This window comes from Pseudopodoces humilis, chromosome 6, assembly GCF_049639895.1.
Source record: "Pseudopodoces humilis isolate 2021_Gansu_Grassland_sample_001 chromosome 6, ASM4963989v1, whole genome shotgun sequence".
In the NCBI taxonomy this organism is placed as follows: domain Eukaryota; kingdom Metazoa; phylum Chordata; class Aves; order Passeriformes; family Paridae; genus Pseudopodoces; species Pseudopodoces humilis.
Window position 1 is genome coordinate 53030265 of NC_142205.1, and position 9948 is coordinate 53040212.

Below are 9948 nucleotides of genomic sequence, written 5' to 3' on the forward strand. Positions count from 1 at the left end.
TAGCAGAATTTTCCAGTTTTGGGGGAGAACAAGGGAAAGAAGCAGCTTCAGGCCAAATTGAATTAGGGCACAGGATGAGGGGAGGAGGGAGGAGGGTTTTCAGGTGCTTCCTAAGCTGTCTCTGTTGGTACCCTGTTGCATCAATGAGAGCAGAATCAGCAGCAGCCACTTGGTTGTTTTCAGGGCAGCAGCTGTTTGTGCTCCTGCTTTGAATGTTCTGAAGCCAACTGGGAGGGTGATAGCCTAGCCTTCCTCACTCCTCTGCTAGAACTGCTTTTTGAGCTGAGGTTTGTATGCAGCACAGGGGGCTCACCCAATCTAATTGTATCTTCTTTTCTTTCCCTTCTCATGTTATGCATCAATGGAAGCTTCTTCAAGGTGAGTTAATGTTTGACACTTGATAATGGACTTTGATCTAGAATGTAATCATAACTTTTGTTCTTTTCCAAGAACTTCAAGCAGCAGGGCTTGAAAGTGCTTTTAGTAAAAGGCAGAGGACAGGCTCAAGCTGCTAGCCAGTGTCTTAGAGAATGGATGCAATGTCTGTGTGGTGGCCTCAGTCACAGTGGAAAATGCCTGCCAGAAAAGTTGAGGCTGAATACTTAGGCAGAAGGAACTGGAATTTGGTGACACTTCCTACAGTTTTAATTGATTAGTGATTGGTTAGTATCACATGGAGAATGGAATTGCAGAAGTCATTGATGCCTGCATTTTCTGAGAGTTCAAAAGCCAGCAGCATTTCTTGACCCTCTGGCTGTGACAGACCAGGCCATTTAAAATTGATCTCTCTTGAACTCGGTCAAGATGTTGCCCACAAAACCTGGATTGGTTACTGGGTTTGGTGCAACAGGTCAATAGTTGTACACTTGGGAGAGACATTGACTGTTTATTTCAGTGCTGCACTTTCAGTCTGGGTGCTCAGTGGTATTTCACCTATCAGAAAAGCTCACTCTCCAAACTTCTATTATTTACAAAATTGAACAAACAAAGAAATTAGCATTGATTGGTTACAAGTGACACTGTCATCTTCCTAATTAGTCTTCCATCTTCTTTTAGTTCCCGGTTGTCTCACTTCTCCCTAGAATTAGTCCAATCAGTCCATTGCTCAGTCTCTCTCTTCTTTTGGGCTGGGCAGTTTCTGGAGTTGCTGCTCCTTGAGTCGGTGGTCGCAATCTCCCCCTGCAGGAAGTACTTTTTACCAGTCAAAGGTGATTTCAGGAGAGTTGGGTTTCTTAGTGTCTTCCTTATCTTGGGAGTTGTGTTGGATGTCCTTTTGGCCCCTCAATTCTGCATTCTTTGTGTCCACTCTCAGTGGGCATCCTTCTCCTGAAGCTTTGTGAACCTTCCCCTGGCTCTGAGCTCCTTGAAGCATGCCAAGGCCTGAAGCTTAACAAGGCAATTCTACCAACAAGGAATTTGTTTTTCTAACCCAGGGGCATCACTTAGAGCTTGTTTGTTCGTTGCTGTCTATTTCATGGATTAAATCTCCCTTCCACTTGATTTGGCTTAAAAATATACAAGGATGAAATAGATCAATACAAAGAGCATCCTTCCTTAAGAGCTCTTTTACATATTCTACATTTTGCATCCCATATAACTTACAAAAATGAAATTTCAGTTTATGACCAGCAAAGGAGTAATTCCGCCCTGAGCAGATTCCAAGAGGTCAATGGCTACAGTCATGGAACTGGAGCTAATGCTGCACCTGTGGCTAACACACGCCCTGCAGGACATGGAGCAGAGGAAGGAATTGCACGTTCAGAGTATGTATGGCTCATGCCCCACCAAAACCAGAATTTTTGCCTTTTTCCTTTTCAGTCTAGGACTGTTATGTTGCTCTGCCAGGTTTATGTTTGAAGCATTCCCCACTCTACTTATTTCCCTCCTTCTCCCATGTTGCATGACGATGAAATGATCCCATTTACATTTGGAGAGAAAAAGGCTGCCCAAGGCAGATGTACAACTTTGCACAGAACCTTAGAGATAAGTGTGGGGGTATATCAGAGAATGGGGATTACTTGCTTCAAATCCCAGAGATGGGTGACTGTCTACACCTTTTTTCAACCAGGACCCTTCAGGGCAGGGAGATCCCAAATCCTCATTAAATGCAGAAAACAGAGACTTAAAGACAGCAGGCTTCTTCAAAGGAAATGGGCCAGGGCTAGTCAGTGTAGTTGCCTGATTATTTGAGATTTTATGTATCAATAACCATTGAAGAGTAGTGATATTAACAGCTGCACATTCTTTCTGCTTCTGTTCCTTCTAGTGCAGAGCCAGGAGTTGTAATTAGGTGTCCAATTTGCATGGATTACTACTCAGAGGTAAGGATGCACCTCTTGTCATCCTTTGTGCTTTGTGGGAGGAGGAAGGAGCCAAAAGGGGAGTTGCACAAGTCAGCTGGCTGATGTGGGCAGCTGGCTGGAAGCACAGCCCTTGCTGGGAAGCTCCACAAGTCCCTTCTCGGTGGTGAATGTAGAGGGAGAAACCCTTGCCAGGATGGCACTGGCAGATGTGTGGGTCCCTCCTGGGTTCTAACTGATTGCAGATGCTCTCAAGTCTCATTTGCCTGGTGCCAAAAGAGCAGCAAACTCCAATTCTTTCCTCCCAATACATGTGGCTGTTGTTTTCTTTCTTCCAGATTGTGCAAAGTGGACGACTGATGGTGGCAACTATGTGTGGCCACATGTTCTGCAGCGCGTGCCTCCCTGTTGCCCTGGAGACTACCGGCATGTGCCCAACCTGCAGAGAGGAACTCGATGCAGAAATGTATTTTCCAATTTATTTATGAGCGCTTCTGCTTCTCAGGGCAGTCTCAGGTGCATCTTGGAGAAGAGGCGGTGAAGAGGCTTGTATCTTCATGTATATAGTTCTTTCTGTACATAGTTTCATTTTTACTGCGTTCAGTTATAAATAAAGTTTTGATTGACTTAAATATAGTCTGTCTGCTCTTCTGTGTTGGCCTGTGCTGATAGACAGAGATGTTGTTTAACAGGTAGAAATAAGGCTCTTGGTTTGAGCAGTCAGAAGCTCATTCTTTTCATCACACCGTAGTCACTGTTTTGGGGGAAATGTGCTAAAGGGCTTTGGAGTTCTTGTGGGCAGTAAATAATAATTAAATAATAATTGAATAATAATTTTGGCGAACCAAGTGTGTGTTGTACAGGGAAAAGAAGCAGGCGCTGCTTGGGATGCAAGGCCTTGTACTTCTCAGGCCACCATCTGGTGGATGTTTAGGTGCAAATGTCATGATTTCAGTGCTGAGAAGATGGAGAGAGGAGCAGGTTGTGCACACACCCAAAGAAAGCAATTTTCTTGGAGAATAACTGGCATGTTAACAAACTGCTGCATTTAGTCTTGCAAGGTTTCCTCAGAGTTCGAATCTGGAGGCTTTTGAAAGAATGTGTGTTTGAATGGATGAGGCTGGTTTCTGACTTGGAGCTGTTAGCAATACACTGTGTTGTAGCTCCATTTCCTTCAATTACAGCAGTTTAATCCAAAGTGACATTGAAGAGAAATGCAATTGTCCAGAGATATAATAATTGTACGTAAGAGAGGAAAGAAAATGGCTTCTGTTATATAAAAGTAAAAAAGAGGCAAAGACAGATCTCAGGTCAACAATACTACAGTAAATTTGTTGTGCCAGGAAACAGAAAACTCAGGTGACCAAATTGAACTAAGTCCTCTATGTGTTAAAATTGGGTTATGTGTGTGGACATGCACCCTTAAGTTGGGTTTTTATATTTTTGTCTTTATTGTGTTATTCACCTGCATCCTCAGTCATACTTCAAGATGTCTGAGTATTGCCATATTTCGGCAGGGGTAGTAATAAACAAGGTTCATAGTATCTGCTACTTTTGATTTGGTGTGATCGTCATAAAAAAACCCAAAACGTTAGTATTAGCCTTATAAAGGGATCTTTTGATTTTTCCTATTCATGACAACGACTTGAGTTGTCAAAAGTACTCCAAGATAACACTTCAACAGACACACATCAAATGATTTACTTATAGGGTGGCCATAAAGTTTAGACCAATGTTTTCTGTTTCTCGGTATTGTTAGACTTTGAACTTCTTGGTGGATGCAATGACAGTAAGAAGAAATGTCTTTTTAAATAGTTTTATTCATAGGTGACATGCTATCCTATGTATTTTCACTGGAAAGAGCATTTCAAGAAAGCATTTATGGTCAAGTAAATTTGATCTTAATTAACCTGCAATGAAATGGCACTCAGCTGATTTTATAAGAAGTTGAAACGGATGTTGGTTTGGCTCAACAGCATCAGCTGAGGCAATTTTCTTTTCAAATTTTTGGTGTTTTAAAATTTGTTTTTGATCTTGGTGCATAGTTCTCAGCAGAAGGAAAAGCACATTTACAGCTCATTCCATCATTGATCTGTAGTCATAGAAGAACTGGGGTTTTTTTGAGCTTCAGAAGCCCAGAACAGAGAGACAGCATATTTGCACTGTCCATCTCTCCTATTCAGTGCTTTGGGACCCATACAAGGAGCTTAATCATTTTTCTATTAAATGTATATTTGGAATTGCTTTAGCATCTTAGCATTTTTCTATAAAGCATTGAATCTCCTTTAGGCTTTTTTCAAAAATGGAAGAGTCACCCCCACCCATTCCTCAACACTTGATTACCTAATTACCCAAAAGGATGAATTGTAGTAAGTGAGACATTATTGTAAGAAATGAGGCTCCTCGTATAGAGCACGAGCTGAACATATCCTTGTGCTCATATCCACAGCACTGGATCAATTTCCACCGTTCTCCCCACACCACAGGGCATCCAAGCAAAGGGACCAGGGGCTGAGGAGCATTCCTGCATCTGGCAGGCCTAAGATGGGTTCCCTGGTGCTCTCAGGAGCCCCAGCCCATCCCTCTGAACACAGAACCTGTCAGAGAGTGGCTGGAGGGAAAACTGATTATTAATTCTGCTTTTTTTGCTGTGTCACCTGGGAGAGCAGAGCAGGGCCTCAGGAGGGAGGTGCTGTCCCTGGGAGCAGAGCAAAGCACCTCAGGCCTGTTGGGAAATTCCAGTAGAGGAGTAGTTAAACACCTGACAATGTCAAGATTTCAGAGACTTGAAATCAGGATCTGAATGGTTAGATAGTTGCAACAGTTTGAGAACAAAAGAGTCCAACAAACTTGGATCCTGTTTTAATTGCAATTTACTCGGGTTCAAGTTAAAGCTGTCCCATAAGAGTTAAACCAGCAAGAGACCAATAAAGCTGGAGGAGGAGGGTTAAGGAAGGGTTTTAATTTGTTTTTGCTTTGGGGAGGTGTGTTTTGGTGTGGGTTCTTTGGGCACAGGAAGGCTCCAGTGATGCTCAGGTGCCTGAGGCTGAAGGCGGCGGGAGGCACAGCTGTGCCCGTGAGGCCGCGCGTGCGGAGCTGTGTCCAGCTGGGCCCAGCAGGAGCGGGATGTGCCTGTGGAGCAGGGCTGGAGGCGGCCCTGGGCATGTGTGGAGGCCTGGGGCAGCTGTCCCGTGCAGCCAGGCTGGGAGAGCCGGGGCTGTGCAGCCGGGAGAGGAGCAGGGGCCGGGGAGCCCTCACTGTGGCCTTCCAGTGCCCAGAGGGGGCAGACAGCCATGGGGGAAGGGGAAGGTTGGGATCAGATGTTTGCAAGAGCTAGGAGGGTGCTGAGCCAGTGCAACAGGCTGCCCAGAGAAGCTGTGGATGCCCTGTCCCTGCAAGGTTCCAGGCCAGGCAGGACGGGGCCCTGAGCACCCTGATGGAGCGGGTGGCAGCAGAACCAGGCCATCGCTGCAGTGCCTACATGGCCTTCTGGAACTCCATGGGTGAGCAAAGCGGAGCCCCGTTACCTGGGCATGGAATGTTGGTACCGGTTGCCAGGGGCACTCCTGCTCCCAAGGTTCTGTTGACACGGACTCTCTTGAGCCAGTTGACGGATTCTCTGCTGCGCAGCAGACGTGGAGCGTCCGTCTTCTCCATCCCAGCTGGGAAGAGAGAGGCATCGGCTGAGCAGCTTTCTGTCTCTCCAAGAGAACCTGCAGTGGGCTACCCAAAGGAACCGAAGGGATTGATCCCATCCCTGAAGTTCCTTTTTTGGTGTTTGTCCCACTTCCTTTCCCACTGCTTTTGGATCACAAAACACCATGAGCTCAGTAAGTACATTGTTACTCCATGCTGATCTGAATCTTGAAACGTTTTACGGGATACTTCTAGGAAGTATTTCAAGTGTTTGTAGCAAAAGCACAAGAATGGAAACTTTTGAAAACTTTATGTAATATGGTGTTCCAGAATCCTGAAAGATTTGGATCTCTGTGGGTTTTAGGAGTAATTCAAAAATGCTTACAGTGTGAGCAGCAGCCTGCTAGAATTGGGAACTGGTCTCCACATTTTCAAGCCATTGGGACAGGCTCCTTCTTGGTGAAGCAGCTTGTCGGAGTTGAGGGCTGATGTCTTTTCTCTGAGGAGATGCACTTAGGTGGGAATGGCCCATAGCACCATTGGATGCATACAGCAGCCTTTGCAGGAGTGTTTTGTGTATCCTTGTGTGCTGTCATTGGGGTGGCAAAAACCAAGTGCCATGTTCATATTAGTGCCGCAGAAAATGCTAAGGCTTTGTTCCCTCTCAGGGTCAGCGAAAGCGCCCTGGAGAGGCGCTGAATTCCAGTCCAGCTCAGAAACGGAGCAGGCTGCTGCCCTCCAGAGCAGGTGGAACTTGGCAGACAGAGCCAATAGAGCGTGAGGAAAGTGGTTCACCTGCTTTAGAGCCTGGTAAGAAGAGAAACTGCTCCTGGAGGCTTGCAGTTCATTTGAACATGTGGTTTTGCCAATTCCTAGGCCCTTTCCTGGGGAAGAAGGGAACCTTGGGCTTGAGGAAGCACCTGGTATGGCATCCCTAAACAACAAGCCCACTGACAGCTGTTTTGGTTTGTTACTGAACTCTGTCCATTGGCCTCTAGTGGGAGATGAGCTGTGTAGCAAAGGCCCCAAGTGCTGCTCAAACACCTGAATGGGTGCTCTGACGAGCTGGCAGTGACTGCAGCTGCCACAGTGGAGGTGGCAGGCTGAGTTTGGCATCTCCCAAGCTGGAGAAAGACGAAGAAAAGTTAGTCATTAGCTGTGGCCCATTCTTCAGGGGAGCGTGGACAGCATGGTACTGTAAAATTAGGATCCCCTCTAGATTTGGGTTGTTTTTTTCTCCTGTGTGCTAAACATTCCCCTATACAAGAGGAATGATCTGTTGGTGTGAGCTTGTGAGGAGCTCAGGTGCTCTTCCTCTTGTTTTGCCCCTTCAGGGGACAGGGCAATGCTCACCAGGACACATGAGGCAATGCACAGAGGACAACGCTCCCTGTGGACTGCTGAGGGCAAAGCTTGAGTGAAATGTTGGACACATTCCTGAAAAAAAGACACCTTGGGTACAGGGAATCCAAGCACAGTCTGTTCCACAGTGGCAGCCCATTTCATTCCTCTGCAATCTCTGACCTCACTTCTAACCTTCTCTTTTTCAACTGCTAAAGAAATCATAGATCTCACAGGAGATTCTCCACAGCCTGAAGTCATCTCTATCGGTGACGATGAATCTCCTGTGGTAAGTAGTGACTGGCACACTCCTCTCCATGTTGCATCCATAGGAATTTTCCTGCCCTCTGCAATCTTACTAAGTCCCCTGGCCTCAAAGATTGAAAGATGGCTCTGATTTACCCCTTTAGACACAGTTCCCAGTCAATCCCAAACACACTCCCAAGCACATCAGCATGCCTGAGAATCAGTAGCAGAGAGTGGATGAACAAGCTAAAAGAGGGTGTTGCTTCAGTGATTCAAAAGAGAGCACAGGAAGTCTTTGATTTGAAGAAGTGTTTTAGCTGCAGCATCAGTTTAAGGTCCCCCTGTCCCTGAGGTGTAAAAAGCAACTGCAGCTGACTGGGGTACACACTAATTCTGTTTCTTATTCCTCTAAGTCTTTAAAAGGGGCACATTTGGGATTTTTTCTTTTTCCCCCTACTATTTTCAAAGAATATACTTTGATCCGTTTTGTAAGCCTCAGAGCAGTGTGTCTGCTGAAATTTGGGATGCCTCTACTGCTGTGCAAAGCAAACACTTGCAGCGAACATTGCATAGCACTTATATCCTGACAGGGTTGTTCCTGAACCCATGCAAAGAAAAGGCCTCCAATTTCACAACAGGCTTTGCATGACCCAGCTCCACTTGCAGCAAACACAAGAGCAGGTTTGGGTCGAGGGGTTTTTTTCTCTTCAGTAGCTGCTCCTCTAAAAAGTAGTGCTCAGGCTATCACAGGTGAACTTGGCCAGTTGGAGGGAGAAAGAGGCAAAGAAAGAGCTCTGGCCCAAATCCAATTAGGGAACTGAAATGGGGGAGCAGGAAGTGTCAATTTCCGCTGGTTCCTAAGTGTGTCCATTTCTACCCCGTTCTACCCCTGCAGCAGAGCCAGCAGCAGCCACATCTTTCCAGGGCCTCAGACAATTCAGCTGAGCCACTGGAAAGGAACGATGGAGAGGTAGCAAGAGAAGATGATGGGTATGTGAGAGAGAAAGTGTCTATTGAAACTCTGATTTCATATATGTGGTAGAAAGAGGTTTTGGCCAAGCTGTTGGGTTCTGCAGAACTCCATGCAAATATTCAGACGTGCAATATAGTCTATAGTGCAATATAGTGGTAAACCCAGCAAAATCCAGCAGAAACCTTCCTTCTCTCTTTGTGAAGCCTTAGCTTCTTAGAAGCGGTCCATCTAAATCTGAATGTCAGGGAATGGCACACCAAAATGCTTGCAGTACATAAAAATTCTTACAATAGTTGTGTTTCTGGGTGACAATGTTTCATATTCAGAATAGGGGATGTTTTAAGTAGCAGCATTTTCTTTGTTAGGAACCCTTGGTGCCTAGGGAAATTCCTGGCTCCATGTTGAAATGGCTGCATGTTCTTTCTGGTTCTGTTCCCTCTAGTGCACAGCCAGCAGATCCTGCTAGTCCTCTGAGTAGGGAGGATGACAACTCAGAGGTGCAGGACAGGGAGCAGAGTCAGCTGTACCCACAGGACTCCAGAGAGGCAGACACTTCAGCGGAGCTCTGGCCGAGTGAGGATGAAGAGGAAGCAAGAGACGACGATGAGTATGTAACAGATGATGTGTCTCCCCAGAGTGTCATTGCTGACATAGGGTAGACACAGGGTTTTGTCAAACTGTTGGATTCTGCTTGATTCTGTGGGAAGGAATCTGATTTGAACCATAGTGTCCTGTCTGGAAGGGAACTAATGGAACAAACCCCTAAAGCCCAGCAAAATCCAGGAGAAACCTTCCTTCTCCATTCAGGAAGTCATTATTGAATGCTGCTTTACATTATGGATTGTGATACACTGAAACAATTGCAGTCCATTAAAGCTCTGGCACTGCCTGTGTTTCTGGGAAGGGATGTTGCTAAATGAGAATAAGGGATTGTTCACAATTTCTGTGATTTTCTGTCTCTGTGCACTGTGAAATTGATGGCTGCATGTTCTTCTGGTTCTTCTCCCTCTAGTGCATGGACAGCAAGTCTCATTAGTCCTCTAGCTCCTGAGGATGACAACACAGGGGTGAGGATCCACGGCCTTTGCTGGGAAGCTCCAACTTGCACGTCCCTCCAAGTCCCTCCTTGGTGGTGTCCATAGAGGGAGAAGCCCTTGCCAGGAAGGCACTGGCAGAGTTGTGTGTTCCTTACAGTTCTAGCATTGCACATACTCCAAGTCCTGTTTGCCTGGTGCCAATAGAGCAGCAAACGGGAATTCTTTGCTCCAAATTCCTGCTGTTCTTTGTGTTCTTTAGAAGCTGCTCGTCCCACATGAAGTGTTTAGACAGATCATTGGGTCTTTTTGGGGTGAAAGAGGGAAAGAAAAGACTCCAGGCCAAATCCATTTAAGGAGCTGATACACAAGAGCAGGCTGTTCAGGAATTTTCAGGTGCCTCCTAACCTCTGTCCAT

At 46.0% G+C, this 9948-nt stretch overlaps 1 long non-coding RNA gene across 1 annotated transcript; it reads left to right on the top strand.

Annotated features, from left to right (window-relative positions):
- Nucleotides 1-239: 239 nt before the first annotated feature.
- LOC148184183 (uncharacterized) lies at nt 240-2786 on the top strand. Its single transcript, XR_015772631.1, has 4 exons — nt 240-378; nt 1619-1763; nt 2267-2321; nt 2639-2786. It is a non-coding gene; the product is annotated as an uncharacterized LOC148184183 (long non-coding RNA).
- The last annotated feature ends 7162 nt before the right edge of the window (nt 2787-9948 follow it).